Source organism: Vicia villosa, linkage group LG3 (genome assembly GCF_029867415.1).
Source record: "Vicia villosa cultivar HV-30 ecotype Madison, WI linkage group LG3, Vvil1.0, whole genome shotgun sequence".
Taxonomy (NCBI): domain Eukaryota; kingdom Viridiplantae; phylum Streptophyta; class Magnoliopsida; order Fabales; family Fabaceae; genus Vicia; species Vicia villosa.
In genome coordinates, this window is record NC_081182.1 from 131,368,880 (window position 1) to 131,389,453 (window position 20,574).

At 36.0% G+C, this 20,574-nt stretch overlaps 1 long non-coding RNA gene across 4 annotated transcripts; it reads right to left on the bottom strand.

The window, feature by feature from the left end:
• Positions 1–6,993: 6,993 nt before the first annotated feature.
• LOC131656664 (uncharacterized) lies at positions 6,994–9,765 on the bottom strand. 4 transcript variants are annotated; one of them, XR_009300235.1, is made up of 6 exons: positions 9,313–9,765; positions 8,856–8,948; positions 8,552–8,710; positions 8,390–8,455; positions 7,968–8,153; positions 6,994–7,252 (listed from the first exon to the last, which is right to left on the bottom strand). It is a non-coding gene; the product is annotated as an uncharacterized LOC131656664 (long non-coding RNA). The 4 variants fall into 4 exon arrangements; XR_009300236.1 differs by having other exon boundaries at positions 9,267–9,765; XR_009300234.1 differs by lacking the exon at positions 9,313–9,765 and having other exon boundaries at positions 8,856–9,260.
• Between the last annotated feature and the right edge of the window lie 10,809 nt (positions 9,766–20,574).

The following is a 20,574-nucleotide window of genomic DNA, read 5'->3' on the forward strand; positions in this document are numbered from 1 at the left end:
TGGGGTTTTTGGTGAATAAAATCTGAGGGTTTTGTCCTCCAAGATTGGTGAATTTTGAGGGTTTTTATCAAGAGGTTTCATCAAGAATCCAGCTGAGTGTGAAGATTGAAGAACAAGGGTTCAAGCAAGTCAAGACACTGCAGAAAGGGATCAAAGCGAAGCTCTTGGAAGGCCTTGATCTGGCTCAAGATTAAGGGGGAAGAATATTCAAAGGATCGACAAAATCGGTTTATTGTTTATCGCTTTGTTATCTTCTTTGTATAAACTGCTTTCAATAATAATGGAAGATTTCCCAATTCCAGTTTGGAATTGGGGGCAGATGTAGTCGTAGTGAGGACGATCGACGAACTGCCTGAACAAATTTCGTGTTCTTGTCGCTTTTATCTTTTCATTTACGTTATGTTCGTATTTGGTTATAATTGCAAATTGATCAACGATTCGAGTGTTAAAATTGTGAATTAAGAACTTGCATAAACATCACAATTCACCACACATTGAGTCACAATCAATTTGGATTTATCACCAAGTGTTTGTCTTTTTGCCTCATCCATTATCACAGCATTGCAAACAAAGTTTATCAAATTAGAAGTTAATCGATCTCCTTTAGTGTAACGAATTGATTCGATAACCTATCCTTTCATTGTTAATTCCAATTATTTTGTGGTTTTATCACATATACAACCTTTTCAATAGCGGTCCGGAATAGACGCGAGTCGATTCAGAACCGCTTTCGCTTAAGTTTGAAATAATTCCGAAAAACTCTGAGAGATCTATTCACCCCCCTCTAGATCCTTAACCCTAGCGTCTAACATAAGGGAGGTCAATTTTAGAAAAGAATTACACATAAGGTTTATCAAATTTCCTTCTCTCAAAGCACAAAGAATCCAAGCCCATGTTTAGCCTAATGCTATTCATATATATTGTAAAAACATCCAGTCAGAGAAGGGGGGACGAAAAGGAAGATCAAGGGTTAGGGTTTGAGGTTCCAAAGTCTCAAAAACTAGGGCTTCATCACAAAATTGTTACAGGAGGTTTCAATCAATTCCAAGAGATTCATCATCCTCCTGAGACTCCCAGGAATGTTTCTGAGTCCATCTCGAAGCTTGTTGTGGAGGTCGTTTTCTTTACCTCCCCGTTTCACTTGGGAGGACGGCACGCTAGACCCTTCACGCGAAATTTGGAAGGAGAATGCGCCCGGGGCGGGATTAATTTTGTTTCAGTTCTTTCTACGATATCACACGAACTTTTTAATTATCCTACGAGTAGGAGAGGGGGAAAAGATCTCAAATAAACCCTAGGAGTTTGCTAAGTGTGGGGATTCACCTAGACTAGAAATTCTGGAGTCCGGGAGGTCGGTTATACATAGCGAAGAGTTTAAGTACCCTACATATCCGTAGTACTCTACGGGAACCTTCTCGGTGTCTATGTGTTTCTGATTGTTGCTTTTTATTTGGAAAGTTTCTCCTTTGTGTTAGGAGATAGAATTGAATTGAATTAAAAGAAAGACAGACAGACTAACTATTTTTGGTATTTTATTAGCTCTCTGAGATTCCTTGTGAACCTCATGCCTACATATCCCTAATGGAATTCAGAGCTTAATGTAGTTCGGAGAACTAATTAGGGAAATTAATTATTTTTTGTGCCTTGCTTGAAGCTCAAGGTTAAAGCTTGAATTAAATCTCTGTTTACAGTAAAGAGACATGAAATTATCTTTACAGAGAGGTATTTCTACTATTCCACCACAAACATTGAAAGAGTGACATAATAACTGAATTCATTTCATTCAAGAGGGGGACCTTACTTGTGTATGTGCAAGTATACCAGTCAACTACGTCTTGAATGAGAGAAAGATGCTCATCCAAATTAGGGAAAGTTACCACATGCATGGGTTTTACTGCCAGAGCATGCCTTTCAAAATCCTAAATGGGAGACTGATAAAATTAAAATGTAATGTAATGTTTGTTTGTTTGAATGTGGTGAGATAGGAGAAAGATCTCTCTATAGAGATAAGCTATATCCATCTACTGTATAAAAGATTTGATTTAGCTGGCTTGTATGAGGCCCAAGCTTGAGGCTTTAGATTGACTTATTATTTTATTGACTCTGGGAGATAATGTTACTGGTGATTGACTTAAACTAAGAAGTTTTTGTGTTCTGTACAAAGCCCAGAATTGAGGCTGACTCTAGTGGGAGAGCATTTATTTGATGGATTTTATCTGGTGTTCTGTACAAAGCCCAGAATTGTGGCTGACTCTTAACTGGGGAAGTCATTATTTTATGCCTTGTATGAGGCTCAAGGTTGGGGCTGACACTGACCAAGGATAAACAAATATGGATCCTAGACTCTACTAAGGAAGATTAATGAAGATAAGGGTGACAGAGACTGTCCATGTCTCTCATTCCAAATGGTGTACTCAATATGTGATTGAGACAATCTTAGCTTGTTTAAAATCTGGTTTAAAGAATGTAAGAAACTCACCAAGATAGGCTAAAAAGTAACTAAAGCCCTGTTCCTATGTTTATAAGAAACCTGATGGGTCCTTGTATAGAAGCTCAAGAGGAAGCTGGGAATGCTTTTAAGAAGCCTGTGGGTCCTTGTACAAAGCCCAAGAGGAGGTTAATCGAGGGTCATCGAGGGTACTTGTTATAGCACAAGAGAAATCTATGTGGTTTTGAGCTTATTTTGTCTCTAAGCAAATGGGTAAGAGGTTTCACCGGGAATAATTCCTCTTGGGTGGATGTATCCTATTTTGTGTTCTAAGGCTTTTTCCAGATGTTTCACCGGGAATAATTCATCTTTAGGGTTTGAACTAAAGATCTCTAATTAGGAAAGAGCCTTCACCGGGAAGACATTCTCAATCCTAGGCCATAGTCCTATAATATATATATATATATAGTTTAATTGTCCTAAGGTTTACACTCAGACGTAGTTCTAATATATAAACAGTATATAAACAATTTATATCTGACAGTAATTTAAATAAAGACTGTAAATTGAAAGCTATAAAGCCTAACCTGGATGGAGTGGAGGCCTTTGAAGGAGTATGCACAAAGCCTTACCAGCAATTTTATTGATAACAGTTGAATATTTATAATAAATAGTTAAAGGTTTTTGAAAACAGAAGAAGTGAAGATGGACAAATGTCACATAGGTATCTGAAGAGTTTTGTAGCAACCTGCCCTAAAAATTAAAGTTTTAGAGTCGCCACCTATTCTACCAAGGCGAATAGGAAACCTTACGTATTTAAGAGATTCGGGGTAAGTTATTATAATCAGGTCGAGGGAAGGTGTTAGGCACCCTCAACCCTTTCCAAAGGTGTTATCGAAGATAAGGTTTATGGCTAAATATCAAGGGTTAATAGCTAAAGAAGTGAATTGGGTGAAAAGTGAGATTTTGGACTGAATTGAGGTTTTAGAGAAGGGGGACTCGCCTTGGTTATCTAAGTGCCTACGTATCTCCTTAGGGAGAATCAGAGTCAACGTAGTTCGGGCACAAGGTTGTACGCCTTTGAATTGATGATGAAAGTGTTTGAAGGCTTTTTGAATGGCCTGTCGTAGTTTTGGAAGTTGTGATTTGAAAGGCATTTTGAATTGCCTGATTGGAAAGGATGAAAATCCGTAGTGTCGTGGTTTAGTGTGTTTTGAAGGTTTTGGCATACAACCCTGATTTGATTTGGCACCGTTAGATGCGATGATCAATAGATTTGATCAGTATAGCTAACGGATTAAGGGGCATTGCTGGTTACTCAGATCGATAGATTGATCGTCGCGGGCAGCAAATTAAATGTGTTTTAAATTATATATTTTTTTATCTCTCGTCTAATGCGACTAATAGCTTTAGTCGGGTCGAGGAGAGAATTCATTGATGGTTAATGTTTTGCCCAAATGGCAATGGGATCGGGGAAATCCTAATACTTAACCTTTACAGGGTTTTTGTGACTTAATATTAATTAAAATAGATTAAATAAATAATCGATATATCGAATAATCGGGAGATAAACTTAATGTTAATTATTAGCCTAATCCTATTTTATACTATCCTAATCCTATTTAAAATAAATTAATTAAATCAAACATAAATAATTTACATTTAATCTACCAAATAAATAAAACAAGCAAATAAATATAAAAAAGATGGTATAGGAACCTGGCTTCGATTGCATGTGGCATCTCTTTGAGAGAGTATGGTGAACCTGCCTGTTCCTGGGCGTTAGATCTGATCGTGGGTAGATCTGACGGCTTCAAGCTTGGAGACACACGGTGGTCTCCCTCAGGCAGCAGACATGTGATCCAAACGTGAAAAGCATCAAAATTACATTGGTTCTGCTGGGGTTCGAACTCCCGTCCCTAGGATTACAAACAAAACACTCTTTCATCTCTGCTGCGCGCTATTTTTGTCAAAAAGTTCCATCTCATTTTTTAATAAGCGCTTAGATTCTTAAAACCATTTACAAAACCAAATCACATGGGCCTACCACCGCCGCTGGTATCCAATGAAAACGAGGGAGAGAGAATGCAAAACGTAATCTGAACAGTAACGAGACCGTGTTCTCCCTTCCACCACAAATCATCGTCTCAAACTCAAACAATTCTCTCCCCTCTTATTCAACACTATTCCTAATTCTGGATCGAGAAATAGCGGTGTCGGTGATGCTTGCGTTCTTCGTGAATAGGCATGAGGTTGGCCGGTGATTCGCGGCTATTGCTTCGCATTCGAAATTCGGAGGCCAGGCGGTGGCGGCGTGTCGGCGTGGAGAGGTGACTGTGGTGGCTGACACGGTTCTGAATCTGCTGTGTTAGAGATTGGGTTCCTAATAAAGCTTCCAAATTCTTAGGTTAACCTTCACAGATTTTATCGTAAGCGAGGAATTTGGGTTGCTGTCATTTGTGTTCGATCTCCCCCTTTCTCCTATTTTCTTCCTAGGTTTTATACTTAGGGTTAGTTAGAGATTCAATTAGGAAATGTTAGATTAGAGTTTGTTTATTCCGCGATGCAATTCAGATTCGTTCTCAATTAAATTTGTGTCAATTTTGATTTCTTTTGTTAAGATTTGATTTGTTTTGCAAGATTGATTGTCTGCGTTTTGATTCACTTTGGACTGGGCTTGAGTTTGGTTGGATTAGGGTTATGCGGTTGCAGCGGCGCAAGGGAGGAGGGAGAAGATGAACAGGACAGGATCCGGGTCGGTTATGACCCGGTCCACCATCCGATCCAGAGTTGGCCCACTGACCGTCTTGGCCCATTAACAACATTCCATCATTTTTTGGCCAATTAACCAATTAAATATTTAATTAATAATACTGATAATAAAAATGATTATATTCTTAACTAGTAAGAGACCCGTGCTGCCGCACGGGTATTCGAATATTTGATGTAGTATATTTTGAATAAGAAACTAATAAATATGTATGATTTCTAAGATAAATTAAGATAATGATTGATTAAAAATAACATAAATTAAAAATAAGCTATTATGAAGATAATGATAAATAAAAATAAAAATTTTGTATCTTAAATAAAAATAATTACTGAATAAATTAAAATAAATATTATATTGATAGTGACCTGTGAGATAAATAAATTATTAATTTTATTAAAATTTAGACTTAAATACAAGTTTGGTTCCTTATTTTCAAATTCTTTAAGTTTTAATTTCCCACTTTGAAACCGCTAATCAAATTCTTACTTGAACAATAAAATTTGGAAGATATTGAATAAAGACTGTGTGAATTTAAAATACAATGAGAAAAAGATTCTATTACATGCATAAACGTAATGTGTAGAAACCACAAGAGCATTAATTCAAAAAGATAGATCATTTTACACCTTATTAATCCTATTCAAGACTCATTTATATATGGGTTAATTTTTTATTCCATCCACTCCTATGATATTATAGTTGCAGTGCTGAAATGGTGTTGCTTCACATTCTATCAAGAAATGTATGGAGAGAGACGTCTACCCATGCATGCAATGGATGGATCATATGGATTAATTTTATAAAAAAATTGATAGTTATATTATTTAAATAATTTTCTTGAAATATTTTCATATAAATGCTATAGTAAAATATAGTATAGACTCTATAAAAGTTTGATTTTGTAATTTCAAAATATAAAATATAAAGCTCATCAAGAAATACTTGTTAACTTTTAAAATATAAGTTTGATCTTTTTTATGGTGCCTATAACTTTTGAATAAATTAACTCTTTTAAAAACAATTAGAATATTACTTTCTTGTATGAAAAAATGATAGCATTACTTTTACTTTTTTTAAATATAAGTCTAATTAAACATTAATATAATTATTTTCTAAAAAATTAACTATTTTTTAAATCATCAAATTAGAAAAAAAAAACCATTTAATGACCATCACAAAATTTATTGAAAAAACTATTAATATTACATTTATTTGAAAATAAACAGAAAAAATCAATTAAAAAACTATACTGGATTATGAAAAGAAGTTGTGTTTGGAAATATCCGGTGGAAAAAATTATAAAATTAATAAGGATGAGAAGTTAAGGTTAGATATAAAATGAGTTAGTAAAGAAAACAACCTGATATTAATAAATAAATTTTTTATGGAAACCTGATATTATCACAACACAACCATCATTATATATAAATATAAATATAAAACTTAAATTGCTACCTATTGTATTGGTAATATATTAAGTTAGCAAAGTACTTGTACCATAAATGCATTGGTTCAGTGGCAGAAAGTTGTTACTATTACAAGCCTCGTTTTGGCAAAAATTATAGCATAAAGTATTTATTCATGCAAATTGTATCTCTGGTTCAAACACATACAATTCAGGGGTGCAAGCTATCATAAACTAAAATATTTAGACTAATAATTACTAATAATCACAAATCCAGGGGTGCAGTTGCACCTTCTCATGTTGATGTGGCTCCGCCGAGTATAAAAGAAAACAATCATGGACTCTGATAGAGTCACTCTATGACAACCTAAATATAACTCCTGTAAAAGAACATTAATATATCACATAATATAGTAGCCCATTCAATCTTTTGGAGTACCTCTGTCCAGGCTCAATTAAACAAAGTTAATAGGAATAAAACTACCCCATCAGATTTAAGGTCTAACAAAAATGGTTAAGAACATGAATTAGATTTAACCTCCATTGGAAAATACATAGGTCTTGAGCCAGTTCTAGTGAATTGATGAGGCTCTGACTTAGAGGAATAGAAGCCAGCAATTGTTTTTTATGCAATATACTAATATTCCTGCATATGATATTAACATTAACCATGAAACTCAATCACTGCCATACAGGTTAACATAAACAATAATATTTGAAAGCATGTATTAAAGAAACTTGAGCAACAATAACTTACAAAATAAAGATAAATGCAAATAGGAACATCACACAAAAAATGTAACAGAAAATATGAATATCATAAAACATTTTAAAGTGCAAATAAATTGTAATAAGTGGTTACAAATGCAGAAATATCCATCAACATGAGGATACATTTACTACAATGTTGTCAATGGCAAATCACAGAAAATCGTAGTTTTGTTCATTCTGCTATGCAACTCTGTAACAAACAGTTGGTATTTTTTCAAATACCGATATGATGTAGCACCATTAGAGCCATAATATAACAATCCTAATGTAATAAGAAGAAAGTCATACATAGAAGTAACTGCAAGCAATGATGACATGATGCTTTCTCGTGTAGTCCTTAGCCTACCAATAAAATAGAATAATGCTAAATATAAAATCAAATTAAAAATGAAACAAGTGAATCAAACCTATTCAAAAGGCATTTGTGGCAAAACGTAATTACACAAGGCTTTCCAATTCTCGGGTTTTTACATCTTTAATGTGGAAACCCAAGAAAACAAACATGTTAGCATCAAAATAATGATCATTCTTTTGACAGAATGGAATTGCAACGATCATGAGAGTTAAACAACAGAAAGAATAGTTCAAACCTTGACAATTAGAAGGACAAGGTTCCCTCAGCTTTTATCGCCTTCGGATATGAAGCCGACCAGTCCAAGCCGTTGTATAGGTCATCTCCCTTGAGGGCACATTTGCCTTATATGTACCATTTTATAATCTTTAGATCAAAGAGACCTAGTACTTCACATACTTTTCACTGGCGTCATCGCTCCACTCTACAAAAGATGAAAAAAATATAAAACTGTTATGATCAGACTTGAGCACAAACTAAAACTTATATTTTAGGAGTAGAGTATTTTTTTATCAAGAAAATAAAAAGTCAGCTAGTATTAAAGGATATTAATGATTAGTTAATGCATACAAAAACCAGTAGGACGAACGGTCGGAAATAACTACAATGTCAGTTCATGCAGTAGAAAGAAAAGATATGCACAAAGTAACAATGACTTACCAGGTCCTATTTGTTTGCAAACACCAATATGACAATATTAAGCATAATAGGGTCATTTATGATTGTCTGCAAGTAATCAATGAATCAAATTAGAGTTTGTTTGAAATAACAAACTTGACATCTTATGATCACATATAATATGATAGTGAAATTTGACATTACTGCAAGAATGAACGAACAGATTTGTCATCGTTGCAACAAATAGAATTTGCCGGAGATGGAGACGAGAAAACATTATCATTATGTTGTACTTCCTGCAACACCCAGACATGCTGCAACATCTAGATTGAACTCATTAATGAGTGTACTCGCTCCTTTTGTCTGTGAAGCCAGTTAGAATGTTTAGGAAACAAATAGCTAAAATAAACACAACAATTAGTGTGAAAATGAGATTGAATTTAATAGACATAGCAGTGGTTCTTGAACAACACATTAGCAAAAAGTAAATGAGAAATGATAAGCTAACCTGTTTGTTGATAATCGGACCAAGATCTGCATCAGGTTCAGTTCCAGCATATACTCTAAGAGCTTTTGCAAGCTCTAGGTTTTTACTCTCCAACTGCACATAAAAAAGAAATTCTCATTTTCAGTCAGTTAAACTTCAAATCAAGGAGTTACCTAATAATAATCCACTCAAGGAGTTGTAAAAATCCACTTGACTGATATTAATTTTCCCCTTCAGATGCAGAAAAATCTCAAATCAAGAAACCTAATTGAAGAATGTGTTTTGCTGCATAAAAAACTCATTTACAAATCTTAAAAGCATCCATAGCATGTGAACATAATTTCAAATCAGTAGTATTCAGATATACATAGTAAAAACATGATTTGTTAGCAAACCCTAAATTGTATGCTAAAAAAATGCAAAATCAAATACCAGCAAAATTTGAAGAAAAATAGAAAGAGAGGAAGAAACTCAAAACTGTGTGACTTCTTCTACATCGCAGAATCTCTGGCCACCACGAGCTTTTCCAGCGACACTCTTTAGCAATTTTGTCCATTTCCCTCGCCACCACCGATGACATTCCGCCGGACGTTCACCAATGACCAAATTCGCAACCACCACGATTGACCTTTTCCCATTCTCGTTCGGAGAGAAAGAAAGAATGAATGAGTGAATATTAGAGTGAGTTCTATTTGGTTGGAGGAAAAAGGTTTATGCCGGTTTCTTGTGAAAATCCAACCGGTTTCTTGTGACACCCGTGAGATGGGGAGTATGAAAATGGGCTTAATGTTTTCATTTAAAATGGTGGTGGCCGGAGAAAGGGTCGACGGCGGCTAGGGTTTAGTGGAGACGAGAGGGGAGACGAGAGAAAATGGATCGAAGAGAGAGAATAAAAATATGACAAATGAAAATGGTATTGAAGAGGTTGAAGGGAAAAGGTTTATCCAAGTACAAAAATTGAAAGAATTGACCAATGAGAACACAACATTTGGCATGTTCTATTATTTATTTTGTTAATTACATAATTAACCTTTTGTATGGGTAAAGAAATTATAAGGAAAGGGCAAAATGGACAGTTTGGGCAATTTCTTAGTATTGGGTAGATAGTAGATAACAACAATTACAACACCCTAATAATACCAACTATGTTATATTCTTAATAATACTAACAATAATAATAATACTATAACATAAAATATAAAACTTAATCAGAAACTACAAACCATACGACCCATTAAATGAATATTCTCAAAATGAGAACATTAAACTAGATGCTAAACATTAATTAACAACCCTAATATTAATACTAATTGATAATCCTAATATATATAATTACTATAAATCTAATTAATCTTAATACTAATCCTAATACTACCTAATAATAATCCTATTAATATTAACATTAATAATAAAAATTACTAATGCTAAATACTAATAGTTAGTTGATAGAAATTAATAATAATCGAGGCAAATACTAATAAAAACCCAAAATACCCCAAAAAACGATACAACCCTTGTAATGATTGGGCCAAATGATTGAGCCCAAATTCCTGCTAATCTTAACCCCATTTTATCTCAGGATATCTTATAAGAGAGCGGGTTTGACAATAGGAATGTCAAACCCCATGACTCTTAATTTTGACCCTTGACGAATTAACGGCCGTAAATTTGATCGGGCAAATTTTGGGGTATGACAGCTGCCCTTGTTCAATCTTCTTAAACCTGAAGAGTTAGATAGGCACGTCTGCCTATCGTGATCTAAAGGTAGAAGATGATTGGACACCGAAAATGCCTTGAAATTTGCATCTGTTGGGAAGACATTCCGTGGGAGATGGGCTTTACGATGTCGCCCGAGGTGAATACCATTTTTTAGAGTGTGAAGCAAACGCCTTTTGGGAGGAACCAAGTGATTTTGATTGTAGTATGACCTAAAAAGGCAACCTGAGTTTTATGCAATGTTATGATGTATGCGATGTGTGATGCAGTGAGCTTCCCAAAATAAATGAAACCATGTATGTATATGCATAATGTATAAATGAGGTATGTTAGTTGAATGATGCATGACTATTAGCTATGTTAGTTGAAGTATGTTAGTAAATATTGAAAAACAAAAATAAAAACCTTTGTTGGTTATTGATGATGTTTTGGAGAATATCACTGCCGAGGGACTCACGTGATAAACCCAATTGAAGAAACTTTTGAAAATCTTGTTGTAGACTCTTTTGTGAAACCCCTTTGAAAGAAAAGAATCGTCCTGCTAAAGCCTGATTCTTACATAGCGAGGACTTGTAAGAGGGATCACTTGTTATGATTCTAACAAGCTTACCTGCACCATAAGGATAATTTGCTAGGGTTATAGCAAACTCACCTGCACCATTAGGATAATTTGCGAGGGTTATCGCAAAATCACCTGCACCATTAGGATTATTTGCTAGGGTTATAGCAAACTCACCTGCACCATTAGGATAATTTGCGAGGGTTATCGCAAATTCACCTGCACCATTAGGATAATTTGCGAGGGTTATCGCAAACTCACCTGCACCAATAAGATAATTTTCTAGGGTTATAGCAAACTCACTTGAACCATTAGGATTATTGCTAGGGTTATAGCAAACTCACCTGCACCATTAGGATAATTTGCGAGGGTTATCGCAAACTCACCTGCACCATTAGGATTATTTACTAGGGTTATAGCAAACTCACTTGCACCATTAGGATTATTTGCTAGGGTTATAGCAAACTCACCTGCACCAATAGGATCATTTGCCCTGGTTCGGACAAATTTCACCTGCACCATTTAGATCATTTGCCCTGGTTCGGACAAGTTCACCTGCACCAATAGGAGTCAATTGCCCTGGTTCGTACAAGTTTACCTGCACCAATAGGAATTATTTGCTATAGTTCTAGCAAACTTACCTGCACCACAGGACTTACCTGCCATGGTTCTGACAAGCGTACCTGCATAAGAAGAGATCATTTGCTATAGTTCTAGCAAACTTACCTGTATTAAAGGAATTGCCTGCCATGGTTCTGACAAGCGTACCTGCATGAAAAAGATTCACCTGTCTGGAGACTCACGACTCGAGGGTCGGAGAAAGTAGCATGCCAAATATTCATGACTCGAGGGTCGGAAAGGAAACGATATGTTTAGAAACTCACGACTCGAGGGTCGGTAAACACACCTGTCACAACACGAGGGTTGGAAACTCACGACACGTGGGTCAGAAAATACACCAATCACAACACGAGGGTTGGAAACTAGGCTTTCGTAGTATTTGAATGCACTAGATGATATGCATATGCAAATGCGTATGTATGTATGCTGATGTCAATCCTAAGATTTTATCTCCTTATTGAGCCTGTTTAAACCATATTTTCACCTACATCACGGCTATGCTTATGTTGGCTTGGTAATGTTTATGTATGCGGGTAATGCTTATGCTTATGTATATGTTGATTGATGTAGCGAGTGGAACGCAGTAATGTCTTCTATAAGACTACCTGAAAAGGTTTCTGGAATGGATATGAAAATTTGTCTTAAAAAGACTACCTAAAAAGGTTCTTAGAAAGGATAAAATTTTGTCTTAGAGAAGACCACCTGAAAAGGCTGAAAGATGTCTTAAAAGACTACTTAAAAAGGTTCTTGGAAAGGGTAAAGAATGTCTTAGAATAGACTACCTAAAAAGGTGCTTAGAAAAAGAATGTCTTAAAGAAGACCACCTAAAAAGGTTTTTAGTAAAAGGATAAGGAATGTCTTAAAGAAGACTACCTAGAAAGGTTTTTTTAGAAAAGAATGTCTTAAAAAGACTACCTAAAGAGGTTCTCGAAAATGGCGATAATCGTCTTAGAGAAGACTACCTAGAAAGGTTCTTTGGAAAAAGAATATCTTAAGGAAGACTACCTGAAAAGTTTCTTGGAAATGACGGTGATTGTCTTAGAGAACACTGCCTAGAAAGGTTCTTAAAAAAGAATGTCTTAAAGAAGACTTCCTAAAAATGTTCTTGGAAAAAAGAATGTCTTGAAGAAGACTACCTAAAAAGGTGTGGCGTGAGGTATCAACCAGTGTATGTAATGCATGATTTATATGTTTTTGCATGATGCTCCAATGATAGGTTGTTGATAACCAAAGCGTATATAGCTCGCTGGAGTTATGGGTTTGTTGGATGCTAGCGCGATTACCCAATACCTGCTTTTGAACTTTGATGATCGTAGTTAGGAGAAAGATTTGTTCGATGTTGTAAAGTATGAGGACACCTTTCCCTCATGCCGTGCGCCTTGCCCCAGTTTGGCTTTTTTTGAAATACTCCACGCCTTTAACCTTTTGAATTGTTTACCTTATGGATTTGATATCCAATGCCCCAATGTTTAAAAGGATGCCTATGATCTCCAAGTCATGAAGGGGGTGCCCCAAGAAATAACCTTGTCATATGCTTCGATGTTTAGATTAAAAGGTATGCCCTTGATCTCTAGGATATGGAGGGCTATCCATAGTGTTCTACCCTTTTGAATTTGAATTATTCCCATGTTCGACATGCCCCAACTTGTTGTTGCTTCGAGATGTGCCCCAAGTCGATTTAACCTTAGGAAGAATGCCCCTAGTAAATAGGATCTTTGCTTGTATGCCCCTGTAACCCTTGAAATTTTGCCCCTGTTTAGGAGAACCCCCTAGATGTGGTTCCCCCATTCCAGAGTCTTTATTAGAAAGGATCACCTTTGATTAACCCATTTCGAGATCTCCTCAATGCTAAGTGTATACTCGCAGATGGCGTTGTACCATTTGAGAAGTAACTCTAATGCAATGTGTATGCAAGTTTTGAAATCGAAGTCTGTTATGAATTAGGACGGGATGATTTAGAAATGAATGCTTGAAGAAGCGCAGTGATTTAGAAATAGTTTTAACAAACCTAGGAGTCGGTATAACAAAATCATATGCTTTCATGGTTAACCTTGCCTCAATTAGGACTTTTGAATGTTGTAACTTGGCCTGGTTCGTGGTTTTAAGAAACAACGGATATAAGGCTCAAAATTTATTTAACCCAACCCCTTTCACCTTGATGTTCTCCAAATCCTAAATATTCGCCTAATCCAATGAATGTGCTTTGTTTGTAAGAGAACCGTTTCAGTTTTGATGTTGAGCAGAAGCCTTTAGTAAAGACCCAAGCATTGATGAAAATATTGTAGAGGTCCAAGCATTGATGTGAAGCTTTGATGGTTTAGCAGTCACAAGATTATCCTTTGTATTTCGCCTTTATTTTTATCCCTTATTTTTGCATGAACTAACTCTTTTGAATTTGATCCATCGGGATGCCCTAAATTTTGCCTAAGTCATTTTTGTTTTCTTTTATGAAATTTTCCATTTTGACTTAGCGGGCGCTTTTCTCTTTTTTCTTTTGAATACTCCTTTTAAGATTTGATCTTTGGATATGGAATGTTGTGACTGCTACGTTGACTTTGATTTGTAAGCTTCGATTTTGATACGTCCTCGATCTTGAATGATATGTTAAGGGAGAAGATGTTGTGAATGTTATCTCCATTGCTTCCTCAATCTTGGATGAATGCGAGGAAGAAGATATGCTTGAACCTTTGCTTTGCTTGATCCTTATGCCTGGATTAACTGTTTCTCTTGACAACCAAAATACACCATTGAATTATCGAAATCTACCCTGCCCCTGGTTGAAATCAAGGTTTAATTGAAAAAGTAAAAACAAACTCCAACTCCTGGCTCGAGGGGGGTGGCGAGGGATTAACATCCTTATATCTCCACTGTTTGGGAATTGAAACAATGCCTGTACATCCTCGGCTCGGTCTTACCTTGAAAGCATATGTTTAGCGAGACTTAGTTATTTGTATTCGTCATTCTCCCTTAAGTTTGTTAATAACCTTAAATTTGAAATAGAATAGAATAGAAACGTGCGAGTGAATCGTTTCCAAAATCTGCATGGTCATCCCATCAGAATTGCTAATCTGAAGGTACAACTTTTATCCTGAGTGACACTTAGCGATCGTAGGGATTGAAGTTTTGACATGATAAACACCTATTGATCCTAGGGACAATATCCCTTGTAAATTCGTCGACCTTGTTTTACTCCTTGGTTCCTATACTTGTAGAAATAGAGGGTAATCTCGAATTCTCCTTGGGGCACGTCAAACCGGTGGGGAATAGATTGTTAGCGGTGGGTTTTCGTCGTATCGGAACTTGATGAGTTTCCTTTGACTGAACCTCTTTTTCTTTTCATAAGGATAGTATCACACCATTCGTAATCTCCAGAGTTTGTAGATTGATAGAGAGAACCTATGACCCTTTTGCCCTTTGGTGCGGAGTTAACACACGTCGCCTTCCCTCCATCGTAGTTATGCAATCTTTGTTCAGGGTCTTGCCCCAGTTGGACTAATCCTTGCCCCCAGGTTATCGTAGAGCGTCCACGTAAGCTTTTGCTATGTTCATAGATGAACCCCCTAATGACTAGATACCCCGTGTGTGTATCTTTGAGGGAACTTCTTTGTTGAACTAATCCTTGCTCGATGACAACCATTATTGTATTTACAATCCTGTTATGAAAAGGCATGGACATGTAACTGGCATGGCGAAAGGCATCCTTTTTCCTTAGTAATACTAAGATCCTTCTCAATGATTTATTCTCCTTTCTCCATAGTTTATGATCCTTTGGATTTTTCTTTGCGAGTCTCGGGAAATCGGCTAGCACGAAACAGGTGGATGCGGGCGAAGATGCAAATGTAAATTTATGAATGCATGAAAATGCAAATGCATGCGTATACGAGACTCCTTGTATTATAACTTCGTGTATGCAATGCAGACGGGTGACATGTAATCCTAGGGATAGCCTTAGAGGCGACATTAGACCCTATTGAAATTCTTGCGAGATAGATGTTACGATACGCCAATGGAAATCCCTTAGATTATGGAATATGCAGAAGGTAGCGGCTGGTGACCGTTCAAGACAGTCACCAAGTCTCATAGCCATCGAGAGGCCAATCAACGTGTTCCAATGAAGTTGTCCCTCGTGGGAAGGTTCTCTATGCGGAACACAACCTATATAAGGACGATATCGGATGAAAAGAAATCCCCACAGGTTAGGGATGAAGGATGTATAGATGGAAATCCGAATCCTTCAAGTTAGAGGGTGCGCTGAAACAAGCATGGAGTGACCGTTCAGGACAGTCACTAGATCTCATAGCCATCAAGAGGCCAATCGAACGCATGGTAATGAAGTTGTCCTTCGTATGAGGGATGTGATTTTTTTATAGAAATAGAATCCCTACATGCTAGGGGACACGTAGATGTAAGCGCATGGTGACTGTTCAAAATAGTCACTGGATCGTATGGCCATCGAGAGGCCAATCGACGTGCGTTAATAAAGATGTCCTTCGTGGGAAGGACACGCAGTTGTAAAATACAAAGATATAAAAGGAAACTCCCCACAGTTTAAGGAGTGTGCAGATGCGGGCACGGGGTGACTGTTCATGACAGTCACTAAGTCTCATGGCCATCGAGAGGCCAATCAACATGCACAAATGTAGATGCCCTTCGTGGGAAATGCATGGTCTTGGAAATAGAGTCCCTGTAGGCCAGGGAACGCGTAGGAACACCTGCAAAGATTAAACGCAAGACATTCGCAGTATATAAATTGCATATATAATAAGCATGTAAGCACATAAGCCCTAGGTTCATAGGTTCGACGTAACGGCTTAGGGTGCCTACCCTTCCCACTGGTATGTTCTAGAAGGTCTCATGGGGTCGTTCGTAGCCGCCGAGACTTTTTGTCTCTTTGGATTTTGGAACAACTCATTGGTCCATGAGGTTCGAATTTTAGGGGTTGGTTCCCAGAGAGATCAGCTAAATACCCAGTCCAGCCCTCAACAAGGTCGAGCCTCGTATCAGACCTTTCCGAATATTTAACCCACTCTGAGTGGAATTATAATAAGACTCGTAGGCGATGTATTTCCCCTCTGGTCTTAAATATAATTCCCACGCTTAGGTTTAACGCAATTTATATATCCCAGAAGAATACAGTAAAATAAGTAATTAAATAAACATTTAAAAATTACTGTGAAAGTTACTGTAAATAAAAACCATAAATAAATTAATTAATTAAATTAAAATAAATATTTATAAGAACCTGATCCCCAAATCCTGCCATTTGTAGCTCCAAAAACGCAGTACAACAATAAATATTAACGTAGACAAATATTCATTTGAATCGTTGTAAATAATGATTGTGAACGAGAATTGTAAATAAATAAATAATTAAAAAAAATTAAATATTTAAATAAAAACAATGAAATCCTAAATCCTAATCCAAACCCTAATCTTGGCGAATTAGCCAAACCCTAAAAAGTTTGCCAAAAACCTAAATGATTTACCAAGAAACCTAAACCCTGCCAAGCCTTAGGAGCATAATAATTCACCATTAATGATTAGTCCCAAGCAGAGTCGCCAGCTGTAGCAACCTGCCATGAAAATTAAAGTTTTAGAGTCTCCACCTATTCTACCAAGGCGAATAAGAAACCTTATGCAGTTAAGAGATTCGGGGTAAGTTATTATAATAAGGTCGAGGGAAGGTGTTAGGCACCCTCAACCCTTTCCTAAGGTTTTATCGAAGATAAGGTTTATGGCTAAATATCAAGGGTTAATAGCTAAAGAAGTGAATAGGGTGAAAAGTGAGATTTTTGACTGAATTGAGGTTTTAGGGAAGGGGGACTCGCCTTGGTTATCCAAGTGCCTACGTATCTCCTTAGGGAGAATCAGAGTCAACGTAGTTCGGGCACAGGGTTGTACGCCTTTGAATTGATTATGAAAGTGGTTGAAGGCTTTTTGAATAGCCTGTCGTAGTTTTGGAAGTTATGATTTGAAAGGCATTTTGAATTGCCTGATTGGAAAGGATGAAAATCCGTAGTGTCGTGGTTTAGTGTGTTTTGAAGGTTTTGGCATACAACCCTGATTTGATTTGGCACCGTTAGATGCGATGATCAATAGATTTGATCAGTATAGCTAACGGATTAAGGGGCATTGCTGGTTACTCAGATCGATAGATTGATCGTCGCGGGCAGCAAATTAAATGTGTTTTAAATTATATATTTTTTTATCTCTCGTCTAATGCGACTAATAGCTTTAGTCGGGTCGAGGAGAGAATTCATTGATGGTTAATGTTTTGCCCAAATGGCAATGGGATCGGGCAAATCCTAATACTTAACCTTTACAGGGTTTTTGTGACTTAATATTAATTAAAATAGAATAAATAAATTAATCGATATATCGAATAATCGGGAGATAAACTTAATGTTAATTATTAGCCTAATCCTATTTTATACTATCCTAATCCTATTTAAAATAAATTAATTAAATCAAACATAAATAATTTACATTTAATCTACCAAATAAATAAAACAAGCAAATAAATATAAAAAAGATGGTATAGGAACCTGGCTTCGATTGCATGTGGCATCTCTTTGAGAGCGTATGGTGAACCTGCCTGTTCCTGGGCGTTAGATCTGATCGTGGGAAGATCTGACGGCTTCAAGCTTGGAGACACGCGGTGGTCTCCCTCAGGCAGCAGACATGTGATCCAAACGTGAAAAGCATCCAAACATAAAATATAAAATTTAATCAGAAACTACAAATTATAGGACCCATTAAATGAATATTCTCAAAATGAGAACATTAAACTAGATGCTAAACATTAATTAACAACCCTAATATTAATACTAATTGATAATCCTAATATATATAATTACTATAAATCTAATTAATCTTAATACTAATCCTAATACTACCTAATAATAATCCTATTAATATTAACATTAATAATAAAAATTACTAATGCTAAATACTAATAGTTAGTTGATAGAAATTAATAATAATCGAGGCAAATACTAATAAAAACCCAAAATACCCCCAAAAATGATACAACCCTTGTAATGATTAGGCCAAATGATTGAGCCCAAATTCCTGCTAATCTTAACCCCATTTTATCTCAGGATATCTTATAAGAGAGCGGGTTTGACAATAGGAATGTCAAACCCCATGACTCTTAATTTTGACCCTTGACGAATTAACGGCCGTAAATTTGATCGGGCAAATTTTGGGGTATGACAAGTTTCACCAGGAATAATGCCCTTCAAATACCAGAAGAATATTTTGAAAACAAAGAGAATATTTTGTAAATACAGTTTTTAAAACAAACTAAGAAAAGAACAAGGTGCTGGGACTTACACTCTATTAGAGGCCCATTAAAAAATGAATTACTGTTTATGAGGAACAGTTGAGGAGATACAAGGTTTTGTTGTCTGAAAACCTGGATTGTCTGTTTAATCGGAGATGGAAAACAGTTGAAATTCTTTGACAACAGTCAACTTAATTAGGGTAATGACAAAGTTTATACCCTACTAAGACCTAAATGAATAGGGTTTTAACTCAAAAATATTTACAAGAGCTTAGATTTTGAAAATCAGGTGAAATTTATATTTTTTTTAAAGTATTAAAACATACTTAAAATATATGATTTTAAACCTAATTAAAACATATTAAAATAATATATTTTTTATGATTTTTTGGTATATCCTAAAAATAGATATATTAAATGAGAAGTGTGTAAAAAATGAAGAAAAAATGATTTAATTTGATAAGTGAAATAATTATATGAAGTTGTAAATAAAATGGAAGAAAAATAGTGGTAAAAATATGGTTTGGTCTTGCCAAGGGTTGAACTCACGCCCTCTTGGTTACCAAACAAAACAAATACCAACTGGGCCACGCGTGTGGCCTATTTAGCAAAGGAGCCCATGTGATTATATGTGAAGGCAAAGCATTAAAATGAATTGGAAATTAAAATGAACAAAAGCTCTGAGGGGGGGATCGAACCCCAGACCTAAGGCATGTCAAGAGTTTGGACGCGCGCTGTAACCATTGGGACACTACGATGAATTCGTAGGTGAAACACAAACCATTCAAAATATAATAAACTAAAACCTGGGAAATTTGAAAAATGGCGCCACCATCTTCATCTTCAACCTCAAGCTTTCAAATTTCTGGAAATCCTATCTCTCTCAATTCTCAACCAAATCCAAAGATGTAAAGATGGATTTTGCTCCTTTTGGACGAGGATTATGATAGTACCCTTTAATTTCATTTATTCTTAGTGTAAATTAAAATTTGCAAGCATGGACACTAAGAACCCTAAAACTGAAATTTAAAATGAAATACTCTATATGCAAGATATGATGCAATTGACTGAGGGTTAATGATCCTCTCAGGTGTAGAAACTTGTTGGTATAACAAGTTTTGATTTATGAGATAGGAATCATAGAGTTTGAAGTTGATGAAACTTATCTCTGAAATGAAGATCGAGCTCTGATCAAAGGGTGCTACAGAGTTGTTGTAACGATCCCAAAAGCTTTAGTGATCCCCCAGGAAGGTGTTGAGATGCTTAGTTTGGGTTAGAACTCCCCAGAACTTCTTGCTCGACCCCAACTGATATGGCTCCAAGTGAGAGGTGAAGATGATGATCCTCCACATACAGAGTTGTTCCAGATGCTTGGATCACCTCTAAATACCTCCTTTGATATGTATGAATAATTACTTTCTAAGGAAGAGCTTTGGTTTGAAGAATCCGAGTCTTCTTGCCAAAGAACCTTTCAAAAACCTAAGTATGAAGGGAGAAGAGAGAAAGCAAGAATTTTGTTGCTTTGGTGTGTGTAATTACTGAGGTATGCTCTCTTATTT